Genomic DNA, 18036 nt, shown 5'->3' with positions numbered 1-18036 from the left:
GGAATAAGCATACAGTAGTGCTTCTTTCCTCTGTGATTATAGATTGTTGAAAACGATGCGGAGCTAGAAAAGGATAGCGATAGACAATGATAGCAACACCAATCTCGATCAAATACTGCTATTATAACGTGGATCTCACTGTACATATGTGTAGCCCATTGGTTAGCAGATAAGACTTGTATTGAATTCAGTCCTGAATTTTCTCTTTGAAGATTTCAATCTTGTTCAAACTGTCAATTAACATTGATAACAAAGCAAGAAAATTGATGACGTCACTAGAGCTGCACCCTATAGTGAGGTACACGTTATAATGGCGGTGTTTGATTAGCAATGATGTTGCTATCCTTGTCTATCATTCGACAAAACGGATAGCGCTATCTCTTTCTCTCTTTGTTCTGTTGCCAGATCTTCTTTTAACAATGTAGAATTGATAATAATTAATTGAAAAAATATTTCATCTTAATTGTGAAAATTCATTATTAAATCATGTGTCGCTCTGTTGCCAGATCGTCTTTTAACAATGTAGAATTAATAAACAAAATATTCCATCCTTATTATGAAAATTCATCATGACACTATTGAAAAATATAATTGACTATTTAAACGAGAATGAACAGTTAATATTACATCAATAAACCTGTATCAGCTGTTGTCTACAGAAGGCATTGACTAGACTATGTTTTTCGGCAACAATTTCTTCTATCTTTCTCCACTGCCATTTTAACGTCGGCCTCTCTATAATATTGATGACGTCACAAGAGCTGCACCCTAGCGGATAGTGAAGCAACCAATTTATTTTACTACTCATAAATATGTATGGACGTATAGTTAAATAATACCGTGAATGGTTGGAAGATAGGTAGTTTATAATGGCAGTATTTGATTAAAATTGGTGTTGCTGTCCTTGTCTATCATTTGACAAAGCAGATAGCGCAATTCTTTTTCAGCTCCCAACGTTGCCAGATCGTTTTTCAACAACGTAGAAATATAATTATTTGACAAAATATTTAATCTAAATTATGGGAATTCATTATTCAATCATTGAAAACTATACTTGTCTGACGAATATAATTTGAGCAAATAACATTATTCTAAGCAAGAATGGACAGTTGCTGATACTTCTGTATCAGCTATCCTCCATAACAGGCAGTGGCATGGCAAAGAAACGGCAATGCTGTTGAATTCTTCATGTTTGACTGTAAAAATTCTGTTGTCAATGATCTGATGCTATTGCATTGCACCATAGAGGAAAGATAGCATAAGAAGATGCATGGTTGTTTATAGTTGTTGCGTTTCGTTTATTCTTGGTTTAGATTGTTCATGTTCCAAATTTCAAGCTGATTACTGTCGACTACTGTCTTTTATTACTGTTTTAGCCGGGTGAGAGTGTAAGAACGGCACAATATGAGAGACTACCAGCTTCACAAAAAGTCACTGCCAGTCAAAAAACGACTAAATTTACAAATTTGAAGCAATCGCCTGTTTAAGTGGTAATTATCTGTGTATCTCATCAATCTATCTGATGGGAGTTTATCAATTTATTTATTCATTATAGTGAGTGAAATCGCTTGGGGAAAGGACCAACAAACTCGAGCAAAGACTGTTCCTATTCGAATTTAAACAGCACACAGTCCAGAATTATTTGTTTGTTCAATTTTTTTTTATAAAATTAGGGAGAAAAACAGTTTTGGGTTTATCCTGTTGATTCTCTCTCAATCATCAATTTGATATTGTAATTGTGGTATGTAATGTAAAAATGTAAATATTTTCAAATACCGATCATTATTTCATTTGAATTCTCCTGATGAAAACTCGAATAAATTCACGAATTTCCAAAATTTGATAAGACAGATATGTCAATCAGTTCAGGGGCCCAGCTCTGATTCGCTCCTATCTAAGCCCCGCCCTAGCGACGCAACTGAGCAGGCGTCGGAAATTTAGCGTCGCGACGCCTCCCAACATCACTTCAGTAGCAGTCGACGCTCGGCTCGAGACACATACAACGCCAGTTGCGTTGCGATCACGTCGCGAACGGATACGTGTCGTGCGTGTGATTCAATTTTTTTCGAAACTTTTGGAAAAATTTTTCTCCTCCCAATGAGACAATGAGAAGCTATCGGAAAAGGTTTTTCTCAACATAAATAATTTGATAAAAAGAGACAATAAGTGGTTAACCTTAACGCAGTTTTGGAAAGAGCGCAAAAATTTGGTGAACTTGTCACTAGAGATTGAAAACAGTCTAAACTAACAGTCCAATCTCCAAACTTACATCTTACTACAGATTAAAAGTTATTGGGAACATTTTAGATAAAACCCTAAGATCTTTCCACTAGAGTTTTGAACATACTAGATAAGACTATCTTGTAAGAGGTTAAACAAAGTGTTTCTTGAATAGATTTGAGAGGATACAAAAACCATCAAATAATTTTGCTGAAAAATTGCTAAAATTTATTGAAACAATTTACAGATCGTAGTCTTTGAAAGATTGAAAGAAATCCAGATTTCAAGAAGAAATTTGAAGAAATCTAGAAATAAAAAATATTGTAAATCTTCAGACCGTCTCTCATTATAAACCTGCAGTACAATCTTCACGGAGCAATCTTATCAGGTGAGTTTTTCCATTAGATAATCTTTTGTTCTAAGTGGAGTTTAAATCTTGTTTTATGTAGAGTTGAAATTTGGTAGTTTGATGTAAGACGTGGAAACTGTATATACTGTATAGAAACGTATTCAAGATAATATAACATAAGAATCTGAAGATGTATATTATGATTCACATAAGTTTTGTCAACTATTATAGAGACGCGTTTCGAGGTTTTGGGTCCCATCGTCAGCCTTCTTAGATGTTGTATTCAATCAGTATCTGAACTATAAGCTTCCTTATAAATAAGGCCAATGCCTTCCATCCAACCATCTTGCAATATTATTTACCATCCTGCTCTATTCTCCCACTCTACTCTCTACTTCAGTATACCATAGAGAAAAGATAGCATAACAAGAAATCCCATGGTATAGGTAGTTTATGCTCCAAGTTTCTAGCCGATTTCTTGTTAACTCAAGCCGTTTTTGTCGACTACTGTCTATTATTACTGTTTCGGCCGGGTGACAGTGTAAGACCGGAACAGTATGAGAGACTACCAGCGTCACATAGCTTCACGAGTAGGAATTTACAAAGACTATCAGCTTGATGTGTTAACATTGAAATTTGCAACATAAACATCCTTTCCTATTGCATATCTACTTATGCTATCTTTTATCTATGGTACCACTCACCGAGCGGTCGGAGAAAGACAGGAGAAAGACAGAAGAAGATCATTTATTACAAATTTCAAGCCGATTTTTTGTCAACTCAACCGATTACTGTCGACTACTGTCTATTATTACTGTGTTGTTGGGGTGTAAGAACGGCACAGTAAGAAACTACCAGCGTCACATAGCTTGACCAAAAACAACTACTAGGACTATCGGCTTGAGTTAACAGTGAAAATTGCAACATAAACACCCTATACCATGAGATATCTCCTCTATAGTTATAATGGCAGTGTTTGTTTAGCAATGGTATTGCTATCCTTGTCTATCATTCAACAAAGCGGATAACGCTATCTCATTCTCGCTTTGCTCCGTTGCCAGATCGTCTTTTAACAATGAAGAATGAGTAATCAATTGACAAAATATTTCATCTTGATTATAAAAACTCATTATGGAATTATTGCGAAATGTAATTTCTTCCTTGATTATATATAATTGATTATTTAAAATGAGAATGAACAGTTAACATTACATCAATAAACCTGTATCAGCTACCGTCTATAGAAGACATTGACAAGACAGAGGATCGGCAACGTTGCTCTCCTATCGGTCTTCACTGCCATTATAACGTGGACCTCAATATAGATATGTATTTCATTCAAATATGATATACATTTTCCATTTTCAAACCCTACTGATCCATAATTCCAACTACGCTCTCATTTCTTAGAATTACATAATCTAAAAATCTGGTGTGGCGCACTCACACAACTTTCCTTGCCGTTATGAAAATATCACCTGACGCTGGTGTTAACGCGCATCTCAAGTCTACTATTCTAATATCTAACCCAGCTGGTGACAGTACAATAACGCTGGTGACACATGAAGTCTGCTATCTCTGCATAGTGAATAATGATTCAATAGAATCAACAGTTGCCAACAGTTTGCAATTAAAATAATGACATTTTCTCGAATTTCGAGCTTATTTTTAATTTAAGGTGAAAATGTTACTGAACATTGATTGTAGAGATTTTCATGCTTAAAATTCTCCAATTGGATTTTTTGTTTAAATTGTATCTGAAGCCTGATAATTGGGAATCTAAAATCAAACTTTGCATAGATGAGGCGGAGCTCCTGGTTTTTTTACAGATATGGGACTAGTGGCGGTTGATAGAGCTTTGATCAATTTGATCAGAATCGTTGGAGCCGTTTTCGAGAAAATTGCGAAAAACCCTGTTTTTGATACCATTTTCGCCAGTTTAGCCGCCATCTTGAATTGCATTTGGTCGAAATTGTTCGTGTCGGATCCTTAAAGGGAGAGGACCTCAAGTTCCAAATTTCAAGTCATTCCGTTGATTGGGAGACGAGATATCGTGTACACAGACGCACATACACTCATATACACACACATACAGACCAATACCCAAAAACCACTTTTTTGGACTCAGGGGACCTTGAAACGTATAGAAATTTAGAAATTGGGGTACCTTAATTTTTTTCGGAAAGCAATACTTTCCTTACCTATGGTAATAGGGGCAAGGAAAGTAACAATATACTAAAGAATATTAAGCAATCGATCTCCATTGAAACGTGAGTCATCAGCTGTAATCAAAGACAGAAAAGGGTAAAAATAAAGAAGAATCGCATAAGGGTGACATATAGATTAGTTACAGCTGAAAGCAAATAAATGCTAAGGCAAAGTTCAGGTTGGAAAAGGCCAAACTGTAAAGAACACTTTACGAATTGGAGGCTCCCTTATATATTTAGGCTATTGATGCATATCAGTATAGGCCTATAGCCAGGGTGAAGCCTTTCAAAGGTCTGGGACTCAGTATAAGCGGCTTCTATATCATACAGGAAGAAGGGGGAGAAGAAAAAGTAGAAGAAGAAGAAGAAACAGGGAGAAGTATAATGGGGAAAGCAAAAGTAGGGAGAGAATGTTCCAAGTGATACTGACTTTTATAAAGAAGAGGGTGAGAAACACATGTAAAAGAAGAAGAAGAAGAAAAAGAAGAAGAGGAAAAAGAAGAAGAAGAAGAAGAAGAAGAAGAAGAAGAAGAAGAAGAAGAAGAAGATCTCACTATATACAGTTCTATTAATAATGGATACAGGCACATTCTTCCAATATACGGGTATAGATTATTTCTGGAATCCTTCTGTTTTGTTTTCGTTCAAATGGAGATACGATACTTACAGAACAAAAAAGGATGGATATGTTATAATATTCTCAAAAGCACACTCTTGAGATTATAGTCCAACCGATTCTCGAATGATAACCAAGTGTAAATATATAAGAATATCAATTTGAGTGAGTTATCAAGTTGGATATCCTTGAGATTGTACCCTAAACGATCCTTAAATGACAACCAAGTCTACGTAAGTAAGAATGGGGATTCTAGAATGCATCCTGAAAATCCTCGGAGATTTGGAAGGATCACCAAAGGACAAACAAGGATTTGAAATGTCCTGACCACGATTGGCTTCGATAACCTTCTGAGATCAATAAAAGAATAAAAGAAGAATGAAGATCGGTGAAGACAGGAGAATCCTTTCAAGCTAAAGTTGGGGAGGCCGTATTAACGCACTTACAAGTGCTATAACCACAGACACTTGTCTCGTATTGTGTTCCAAATCGCATATGTGAATCAGTCTTCCAATAGCTCTTATCTCTAAACGACGTTAATATTCCTCCATTAAATGCTAAAACCGAGCACTGTCTCGTAACACACATACAACATAATACTGTATTTTTCGGACTCTTGGGACCTCGAAGCGTGTAGTAAACTTAAATTGGGGTACATTCAATTTTTTTGAAAGCAATATGTGAATACTTTCGTTACCAATGGTTGTAGGTAAGGCAAGGAAAGCAAAATTGAAATATTAAATAGAAAGACTAAGAAATTGTCAAAAACTGTTTGACAAATAAGATCCTGGGCTGACAAATAATATTTGTATAGTAGCGCTCATCGAATTTCCATCCAGCTGTTTACCCTGTTGTCAATATTTGCAGTAGCAGCAGTCCTCAAATTTGGATTTTCGTTTAACAATAATTAAAAATCTGGTGTGGCGCACTCACACAACTTTCCTTGCCGTTATGAAAATTGATCACCTGACGCTAGTGTTCCCGCGCATCTCAAGTCTACTATTCAAAGATTTGAGCCAGCTGGTGACAGGGCAATAACGCTGGAGACACACATGAGGTCTGCTATCTCTTCATAGTGAATGATTTAATAGAATCAACAATAATTTGCAATTGAGTAATAACATTTTCTCGAATTTAAAGCTTATTTTCAATTTTAAGTGAAAATGTTATTGTGCATTAATTGTAGAGATTTTCATGCTCAATCTACTCCACTTGATTTTTTTCGTTTCAATTGTATCTGAAGCCTGATAATTGGGAATCTATCTGCATTGATGGGGCGGAGCTCCTGAAATTTTTACAGATATGGGACTTGTGGCAGTTGATAGAGCTTATCGATGACTATTTTAGGTATGAATTTGATCAAAATCGTTGGAGCCGTTTCCGAGAAAATCACGAAAAACTCGGTTTTTGACAACATTTTTCGCCGTTTTGGCCGACATTTTGAATTGCATCAGATCGAAATTGTTCGTGTCGGATCCTTATAGTGGAAGGACCTTAAGTTCCAAATTTCAAGTCATTCCGTTAATTGGGAGATGAGATATCGTGTACACAGACGCACATACACTCATACACAAGAAGAAGAAGAAAGAAGAAGAAGAAGAAGAAGAAGAAGAAAAGAAGAAGAAGAAGAAGAAGAAGAAGAAGAAGAAGAAGAAGAAGAAGAAGAAAAGAAGAAGAAGAAGAAGAAGAAGAAGAAAAGAAGAAGAAGAAGAAGAAGAAGAGAAGAAGAAGAAGAAGAAGAAAAGAAGAAGAAGAAGAAGAAGAAGAAGAAGAAGAAGAAGAAGAAGAAGAAGATCTCACTATATACAGTTCTATTAATAATAATGGATACAGGCACATTCTTCCAATATACGGGTATAGATTATTTCTGGAATCCTTCTGTTTTGTTTTCGTTCAAATGGAGATACGATACTTACAGAACAAAAAAGGATGGATATGTTATAATATTCTCAAAAACACACTCTTGAGATTATAGTCCAACCGATTCTCGAATGATAGCCAAGTGTAAATATCTAAGAATATCAATTTGAGTGAGTTATCAAGTTTGATATCCTTGAGATTGTACCCTAAACGATCCTTAAATGACAACCAAGTCTACGTAAGTAAGAATGGGGATTCTAGAATGCATCCTGAAAATCCTCGGAGATTTGGAAGGATCACCAAAGGACAAACAAGGATTTGAAATGTCCTGACCACGATTGGCTTCGATAACCTTCTGAGATCAATAAAAGAATAAAAGAAGAATGAAGATCGGTGAAGACAGGAGAATCCTTTCAAGCTAAAGTTGGGGAGGCCGTATTAACGCACTTACAAGTGCTATACCACAGACACTTGTCTCGTATTGTGTTCCAAATCGCATATGTGAATCAGTCTTCCAATAGCTCTTATCTCTAAACGACGTTAATATTCCTCCATTAAATGCTAAAACCGAGCACTGTCTCGTAACACACATACAACATAATACTGTATTTTTCGGACTCTTGGGACCTCGAAGCGTGTAGTAAACTTAAATTGGGGTACATTCAATTTTTTTGAAAGCAATATGTGAATGCTTTCGTTACCAATGGTTGTGGGTAAGGCAAGGAAAGCAAAATTGGAATATTAAATAGAGAGACTAAGAAATTGTCAAAAACTGTTTGACAAATAAGATCCTGGGCTGACAAATAATTTTTGTAAAGTAGCGCTCATCGAATTTCCATCCAGCTGTTTACCCTGTTGTCAATATTTGCAGTAGCAGCAGTCTTCGGATTTGGATTTTCGTTTAACAATAATTAAAAACTGTTTAATCCAAACTTTTGAAATAGACTCCTTCTATTTAATATAAATAATTACCACAATATCAACTTCTCAACTACACAGAAAGTAAAATTGACATTGAAATTCACAATATGAAATGGTTACAAAATAAGCTTAATAATAATTATCCAACAAAAATTCAAAACAAATGAATGATAACAAATGCAGTCTCCAATTTATTTCCATCTATGGATGGTTCTCAATTTTGAAATGATACTATGACTGTGGTTGGTGTCTAGACTCATGATATTGGAAGCTAAATCCAAAAATGTCCACTTCCTAGGTAGCGTACTTTCTAGATTCTTCTCTCTTTATAATATCAACTACAATGTGAATGATTTTCTGAAAAAATTACAATATTACTTCTCAATTTCTGCTGTTAGAAAATGGACTTGCTTTCTGAACCATGGATTAAGATTGATCTAGCTCTTGGTAATCAATCCATCATCAATAAAGTAATCACTCGTCATTACTGATTAAATTTTCAAAAATAGAATTATTTAGACCAATTAACATTCTATTATAAGAAAAGCCCTCAGACTTTGAGAATCCTCATTGAAAACTGCATAAACACTTCATTTCCGGGGACTTGAGAACTTTCCCGAACAATTAAAATTCAACAAAGTATACCCACTCTTTCCAACAGTATAGAGTCATTGTTTTGTACGAAATCCATTGTCTACATCTTGCCAGAAGTGATTCAAAGACCCATTTCACCCCAAAAGTCCCGTTTTCCGCCTGTAAACATGTTCTCAAACGTAAAATCCCAACTAAAACATGTTTTCCGGCGTAAAATTCAGATTCGGATACGTTTTTGAACGTGGAATTCAGATTCAAATTCGTTTTAGGCGAGAAATTCACGCGATAAAAATGTAAATAGGCCGAGAGGCCTCTCTCTAATGGGGACTATTATTATTAAATGCAGCACGGTCACCATTCCATAATTCGATAACAGTTGACGTCGCTTAACTCGTTTGGGGCGGCGTTATTTTATTGTCAGCTATTAGATGTAATTTCGCAGTTGCAAATTTGAATGGCGAAAGCTGTTTTAGGGACTGATGGACGGTTATTGGGTTCGAGCCCCAATCCTCTGTCACTTTTTTGTTTTTTCCCCTTATTCAAGCTTGACTATTTCCCTTCTCTTATTCTTAGCTCATTTGTTTTACCATTAATTTCTTCTTCAAATGTTTGTGTTTCAAGGAAAACAACAACAAGCTTCAAGCTAGATTAATTTAGTTTGAACCTTATTTTTCAATGAAGAGAGTGATGATTTTACCAAAAAGTCTAAAATATTATGCAAGACTTTTACTAAAGTATTCAGCTTCATATCTTCCCATTTTTTTCAAGATCCTTTAGTGTTTGATTAGCCAGAAGAAACAATAAGTTTTAACTTCGTACTGTTTGTAACGCTAATTTATCATCGGCAAAAATCATCTGGTCTTATTGTAGAAACTCTATTGTGCAGTTAAAATGAATACTCTTTAGATGAAGTTGAGAGAATAAAGATATCAACGATTTATGCCAAGTCAATGAATAAATACATATTTTGTCACAACTGTTGCAGAGAACAAAAGTCAAAAATAATAAAACAAACAGAACCCGTCATCACACAAATCGTTTTCTGTTTCTATTATTTATGAGAGCTGAATGGTGAGTGAGGGAGAGAGAGTGTGTGATAGAGAGGGAAGCCGTCACCTGTCTTGAATTATTACGCTCAATGGCTGTGCATGTGTGTGTGAAGGGTCCCGTAAGCTATAGTAGAGTTCAGGTTATAGTGGCAGTACCTATTCGATAAACATCGGTGTTGCTTTCATTCGTTAAAGCAGATATACCCAACATCTGCATTTCCTTGCTTTTCCAATAACAGATTGAGAGAAAAGTTTAAATTTGGTACAGAGGTTTTGATCCTTTTTTTGGATGATCCAGCCGGGGATCCAGACAGATAAGGCGGGAGAAGCGAGCCTGCTGGCTAGTTTTATTATAGATAGGATTATATTTTGATATTAGTCTTTTGAGAGGAATTGAAATAGAGAGAGTATCTACCAATTAACTTAATTTCCCAAAAATCTGGTCTCAGTTATGAAAGTTTTAAACCAAGTTATGAAAAGAGATATTTTTTGATGAATGTAATTTATTTTACATGAAATTGATTATTTCATCGAATTAATAAGATTGAAACTAATATCAGATCAAATGTAATTAGATGATTTGAGTTACACTCTGTGTACAAAATGAAGTCAAAAATGGAGAATCGGCAACCCTGCTCTCCTATCTTCCCTCACTGCCATTATAACGAGGACCTCACTATAGTGTGTGTTAGAAACTGTGAATGTTCACGGCTGTGTGTGTGAAGTGTTCCCCTTGCTAGTATGTTTTTCAAACTGCAGGTTAGTATGAACAATCTCGTATAGTGGTGTGAGTTTCTAAAATGGGTCTGTGTGTGAAATGCCCCATATACCGGTGTGTGTTTGAAAACAGTCGATATGGTTGCATAATTCCCGGTGGGGCCGAAACATGTGATTAATAAAAACGTGACACTGTGGCGTTTCCGATGCGAGGTCCCCTCACAAATGTATTGCTGCTAAAAATTTACATACCAAATATGAATTGCAAATATTATAAACCAGGTGAGGTGGAGGAGAACCCTTGTATACTGCTTGCATGCAGATCATACAGCAATCGGAATAACAACTGCAATATCCCCTCCCTTACTCACCTATTCTCTCACTCTTTCTCTCTTCAGCCATCGCTCTCTCTCACTCTTTCTCTTTGTCATTCACTCTCTCTCACTCCCTCTCACCACCACTGTCCATGTTTCTATCTCTACCACTGCCTCATTGTGACTCTCTCTCTATATCTCACTGTCGCTCTCTCTCTCTCTCTCTCTCTCTTACTCTCTCTCTCTCTCTGCTAGTTCTACCCTGAAGCTTCCCAATCAGAGACGTTTCAGAATAATCAAACTTGTTAGAGATACTTTGAAATATGGCAATTCTAACTATTTCAAAAATGATTTCAAATTTGTTTCCGATGGTAGGAGGATAGACGCTTTCCATACTAGAAATGGTGCAAATACTCTCAGGATACCTAATCATAGAACCACTATCTATTCCAAATCGTTCCTTGTCAGTGCTTGTCGAGAATGGAATAAACTTCCCAACTCTATTAGATGCATCGAGAGCCGAGCGGGCTTCATCCTGCCTTTGAAAAAGTATCTTATAGGGAAAATGACTAGGTCTGTTCAACCCTAGAGCACTGAATGACAAATATTCTAATCTCCCTTCCTTTCCATTCTTCATTCCATTCATTCATCCATTTTCCACATCCCATCTCCATTCTACACAATACATAATTATTCTTCTTCCCATCTCAAGATTTTCTGTTCTTTAGTATTGTATATTGTCAATATACATAGACATTCATAGACAGCTGAGCTTTAGTGTTTACGAGTTTGTGTTGCTTGAATGGTTCCAAATTTTCTTAAATAACTCAATATTATTCGTTACAAGTGGTAATTGAGTGTAATATTTCTAATTAATTTATTAATTCAAGCCATCTAAATTCAAAATTTATAGTTTTCATTTTTTTTGGACTGAAATTTTATCAAAATTGTACACGTGAAATTCTAACCTTATTTCGGACTTTTCACCTATAAATTGGAAGAAAAATAGCACAAGGACTAATCTTATTATTTTATCTTTCAATGTTATTACATTAGTGTCATTTGCATTGTAAATAAATAAATAAATAAAATAAAATAAAAATATTACTCGATCATAATTATTATTTAACGAAAATCCTAAATAAATGCTGCAAATCACCCCGAAGACTTCTGCTACTGCAGACATTGACAACAGGGTTAACAGCTGGATGGAAATTCGATGAGAACTACTATCCAAAAATTAGTTGCCAGCCCGGGATTCCCGGGCTGAATCTCAGGATTTCCGGGCTGGCAACTAATTTTTGGATATAAGTTCTCATCGAATTTCCATCCAGCTGTTAACCCTGTTGTCAATGTCTGCAGTAGCAGAAGTCTTCTGGGTGATTTGCAGCATTTATTTAGGATTTTCGTTGAATAATAATTATATATTAATTAGCATGTGAATAAATGCATTCTCTATTTAATTCCATCTGTATTACTCAATCAATTTCTAAAATTTAAATTCAAATCCTACCGTATAACGTTAAGTTTGTTCCATTTATCTAATTTTAATTATTAATGCAATATTGTATTCACTATTATTCTAATTTCATTCATCCATTCATTCCATAATTCTAAGATTCAAATCAACTAGTTTTTAGCTTATTAAGTAGAGTTTCTTATTTGAACATTACTTCGAGTTATAATTATTCCCAACAGCTCTAATTCATCACAACCCGGTCGTGTGTTAATGAGAAGGATATTTTATATCCTTCTAAAAGAATCGACAATTATTTATTGAAACACCGCCGATTCATGAAGTTACATCACATTATTATACTATCGTTATTCTAATTGCATTCAATATTTATTCTTATTTATCAATTATTTATACTCTGTGAAATTCGTTGAATAACTAGCATTATCGTCAGTTAATGTAAATTAGTGTATAAGCCAATAAATATTGTAACATACATGGATAAAGAAATCTAATCTATAAATCTCACTGTCTCTCTCTCTCTCTTACTCTCTTTCTCTCTCTCTGCATGATTTATCGTATCTATGATTAGGTTTTCTAATTATTAATATTGGATTGTCATAATTTTTGAATGTCGCTCAGTTCGCGGCAAAAGCGATACTAACGCCTCTGTCTAATTATAGTGTAAGCTAAAAACAGTCTGCGCAGTTGGACATCAACAGTGTTTGAAAGTTGTTGCTTGTTTCCTTGTCGTTGTAGTGATGAATTCGAATATTGAGGAAAAATCGTTGTGTATTCCTTTTAATTTTCTTGATTCACACAATTTTGGAGCAGATTGTTGAAGCTCACATTAACCTTATTATTTGTTATTTGTTAGAAGTTTATAATCCTCTTTCAAAGTTATACCGTAATTAAGTCAGGAATCTTGTTCAATGGTTGTGCTTATAACCAATCAATATCGGGGCACCGAGCTTCGCTCGTTATTTTTATTTATTTATAAACAGAACACAATTCTCTAAAATGATTGTTAGTCCAGGCAATGAATGCTCAAAAAAGGGTATAGATGGAAAAGTTTGGAAGACAATTTTTGACCCCGCAGCTCTGTTTAGGGTAGTGAGGAGGTAAACATATCATATTCCAAACTTTTCCCTTTATAACACTTCGTTGACTAGGCTAACGTACGGTTATTTCACAGCTGGATGTACTTCATCTTATGAATTTCGGGGATGCGATATTTTGATTTTTCACATACTCACTTTTTTACTATCCACAGCTGTTTCAGCCAAGGATGAACTATCCTTTTAATGTCGATCAGCGAGTTTTCTCAAGGATGAGACCTAGTGAAATCGAATCTTAATATCATGAACCTACTATGTTCCAAAGTTTGTGAAAATCGTTGGAGCCGTTTTCGAGATCCGTTAAACATAAATAACCAGATATAAAAATAGCTAGATATAGAAATAACCAGATATAAAAATAACCAGATATATAAATACAGAAATTGCTCGCTTTATATAATGGAATTTTCATCAATTAGTATGTATTGAACCATCCTTTAATTCCCATTTCTCTAATAACTATTCTTTCCATTATTCCTACATCCCCAATACGCAAATAAACATACGATATTATAGGTAGACTACTGGCGAAAACATGGTAAGTCCTTTCTTTTGTTAATATATTCTTATGTATCAGCAAACTTGATTCCATTTGATTATTTCTAAACCCCTTAAAATTTATACAGTCCACTTTTGGATTATCTATAATCCAACCAGAACAAATATTTTTGGTCTTAATTTATTACGCTTAAAGATAATTTTTCGTTTGAATTTTCAACTTTCTTTATCCATGGTTAAGTACTGAAGGGGAGGGTATCCTCGATATCCTCTCTGAGAATGAACTTCTTAAGGTCCAAACTTCACCGTTTCATGTGAAAACATTACAGCAACTTTCGCATATTTATCTAACATATATTTAACTTAACTTTCGCATATTTCATCATTCTTCCAGCTCAATATTTTTGTAGACCTCTTTAGTTTAATATGATTGACCATGTTATTTTACTGCTACTGGTTATTATTTTTAATGCTAGAACTTAAGTTGTTGAATTTTGTATTGTCAAACACATGAATAAAGGAATCTGACTCTGAATCTGTCTCTTTCCACCACTGTCTCTCTCACTATCACCACCTCTACCTCTCTCAGTCTGACTAGTCTATCTCTTTCCATCTCTATCTATCATTTTGCTTTTCTATCTTTCACCCTCAATTCTTCTATTCCTCTCTATATCTCTCTTTCTTCATCCTCTCTCTCACTCTCTTTCTCTCTCTCACTCTCTCTCTGTCTCTTTCTTTCAATCTCTTTCTCTCTCTCACACTCTTTCTCACTCTCACACTCTCTCTTTCTCACACTTTCTCTTTCTCTCACTCTCTTACTCTCCCTCTAACACTATCTCTCTAACACTCTCTCTCTCACTCTCTCTCTCCAGGGTTGTGTGGCAGAGAGGACCAGGAGTCCTAATTCCGCCCTAATAAAGGCATATAATCAATCAATCAATCTCTCTTTCTCTCACTCTCTCTCGAATAAATAAATCAAGAAAGAAAGAATCAATCAATCTTTTTCTCTCTCTCACTCTCTCTCTCTTTCTCCCACTCTCTCTCAATCTCTCTCTTTCTCTCTCTCACACTCTTTCTTATCAATCAATCTCTTTCTCTCTCTCACTCTCTTTCTCCCACTCTCTCTCAATCTCTCTCTTTCTCTCTCTCACACTCTTTCTCACTCTCTCTCTTTCTCTCACTCTCTTTCTCACTCTCTCACACTCTCTCTCACTCTCTTTCTCTCTCACTCTCTTTCTCTCACACTCACTCTCTTTCTCTCACTCTCTTTCTCACTCTCTCTCACTCTCTCACACTCTCTCTCAATCTCTCTCTTTCTCTCACTCTCTTCCCCTCTCTCTCACTCTCTCTCAATCTCTTTCTCACTTTATCACACTCTCTCTCACACTCTCCCACACTCTCTCACTCTCTTTCTTTCTCTCTCTCTCGCTCTCTCCCTCTAACACTCACTCTCTCTCTTTCTCTTTCACCTCTCTCTCGCTCTTCCTCTTTCACCTCTCTCTCGCTCTCTCTCTCTCTCTCACTCTCTCTCACTCTCTCTCTGACTCTCCACCTCACCACAACAATAATTCGTTCCTCCCCACCTGTTAAAAGTCTAGATAGGTTCCAAACTTCCAGAGTTCTTCCTCTTCCATGTTCCTTATTTTCAGTTAAACTCATTGATTTTTTCCATAAAATTTGAGTGTCGTTAAAATGAGTGTGGAGTGAAGAGGAATATAGAAATGATGACGTATTAACCAGTCAGTAGCTACTCATAGATTTAAAGATTATAGACAAGTTTTTATGAAACAACTAAATTGATTTGGATAAAACAATCAGTTTGAAGCAATTCAAATTGGAACACTGTAGGAAAAGTAAGAATAACACTCGTACTGAAATGTTGCAAGATGTGAAGCAAGTTGAACAAGAATGAGGGAACCTTAAACAACTTTGTTCTTCTACTTCTACTAATCCTTCTCCTTCTCCCACTGCTTCTTGTCCTCCTTCTTCTTCTTCTTCTTCTCCTCCTTCTTATGGCGCTGAATCTTCAGACCAGAAAGATGCAAGACTTCAAGCAAATTGAACGCAAATGAGATGACGACAACACTCTTCACAAGGTATGATTACAATAATAGTGATCAACTAGTTGCAAGTCGTGAGGCAAGTTGAGTAGTCAACAACATAACCTCTCATTTAGACTTTGTTTATCAAAATTAGGGAGAAAATTTTGTTTTATTCTTTTGATTCTCTCTCAACTATTAATTTGATGTTGTTGTGTAATTGAATAAATAAAAAATCACCAAGCAGCAAGCAGCTGTTCCATGGTATTGACTACAACACTAATACTGTAATATTCAAGAATGATTCGAATAGAATAAACACCACTGGAAAGTAGAATCAATCTGTGAATGATGAGACATACAGAAGAAGAATATGAAGGAGAAGGAGAAGAAGAAGAAAAAGAAGAAGAAGAAGGAGAAGAAGATGGAGGAGGAGAAGAAGAAGGAGGTGGGGGAGAAAGAGGAAAATGAGGGAATGAATTAAACGTGAAGCAAGAGAGAGAAGACGAACGAAAAAGATAACAAGGACCTACGATTTATGGGGTCCTGAAGGTTGTGTCATGGGAAAGGGTGAGGTTGGGGCAAAGGACCCCTCAGAGGGGGAAAGCCGAGATTCAAATGAGGCAGTTGCGTGCATTCAACCCCCCCCCCAAACTCATTCACTCACCCACTCTCTCAGGGGTACATCCTCCCTTAGCGAGAGAACTACACGCCACGCCATGTCATATTATATATCTCCCAAGACGCTAAATTATAAAGCCAATTTGATCAGCGAACTTTTTTTTTACTCTACTATCCACTCTTGGATGGTACCTAAATTCCACCCCCCCTCAACAATCTGTATGCTATGCTTCACTTAACATCTTCCTCCTCCTCCTCCTCAACCTCCTCCACCTCCTCCTCCTTCACTCTAACTCATCGTTTAACCTTTTTCAGTCATTTGCGCCAACCCTATCTGTTTTTTTTTCGTTCGTTTTTGGTCGCTATCTCTTCAACCCCTGGCAGAGGGTGAATCAATATACTGTACCTGCAGAGGGCTCAACGCAATCTATCCTCAACTAGACGGGGAAATTGTTGGCAAAAATATCCGGATAATTAATGTTTTTCTATTAATTTAAATTGGAAAAGTTTTCTATAAAACTCTGAAATTTACCTCCAATCAGTAGATATATTATGTAAAAGTGGAATGCTAGATGTATTTATTCCACATTATTATTCTACTGGGAATGTTATCAATCAATTAGAGAACTCATTAAATTGAAATGACATTCCGATTTTGGATGTGCCAAATTCTAATATTGCTATTAGACTCTGTAAGCCATGTCCTATTAGCAGATTTTCAAAATTGTAGAAATAGAGTGTTTGATGTATTTATACTTTAATTGTTTGAATCTATAAAGGAAATAATTGGCTTATGAGATGGTACGGGATAGGAGATACACGAATGACGCATCATCACGTCTCAACTACTCAACTGATTAACTTGAAATTTTGATTGAAAGCCGATTTTTTGTTAACTCAATTGATTACTGTCTATCATCACTGTTTTTACTTTCCTTGCCCAATTACCATAGGTAAGAAAAGTATTGCTTTCCGAAAAAATCAAGGTACCCCAATTTCTAAATTTCTATACGTTTCAAGGTCCCCTGAGTCCAAAAAAGTGGTTTTTGGGTATTGGTCTGTATGTATGTATGTGTGTGTGTGGTGTGTGTGTGTGTGTGTGTGTGTGTGTGTGTGTGTGTGTTGTGTGTGTGTGTTGTGTGTGTGTGTGTATGAGTGTATGTGCGTCTGTGTACACGATATCTCATCTCCCAATTAACAAAATGACTTGAAATTTGGAACGTAAGGTCCTTACAATATAAGGATCCGACACGAACAATTTCGATCAAATGCGATTCAAGATGACGGCTAAATTGGCTAAATTGGCGAAAATATTGTCAAAAACAGGGGTTTTTGCGATTTTCTCGAAAACGGCACCAACGATTTTGATCAAATTCACACCTTGAAAAGTCATCGATAAGTCCTATATCTGTGAAAATTTCAGGTTCTCTGCCCCATCTATGCAAAGTTTGATTTTA

The 18036-nt window shown here is 35.8% G+C and overlaps 1 protein-coding gene across 1 annotated transcript in view; it reads left to right on the top strand.

Moving 5' to 3' along the window:
* Positions 1-1981: 1981 nt before the first annotated feature.
* LOC111047693 overlaps positions 1982-18036 on the top strand; it is a 409014-nt gene continuing 392959 nt past the window's right edge. Inside the window, exon 1 of the mRNA XM_039430135.1 lies at positions 1982-2608. The gene's annotated coding sequence lies outside the window, so the exon portion shown is untranslated. The remainder of the gene's footprint in view (positions 2609-18036) is intronic.

Source organism: Nilaparvata lugens, chromosome 6 (assembly GCF_014356525.2).
Source record: "Nilaparvata lugens isolate BPH chromosome 6, ASM1435652v1, whole genome shotgun sequence".
NCBI lineage: Eukaryota > Metazoa > Arthropoda > Insecta > Hemiptera > Delphacidae > Nilaparvata > Nilaparvata lugens.
The sequence above is the reverse complement of the archived record's forward strand: the minus strand, read 5'-3'. Positions and strand labels throughout refer to the sequence as shown.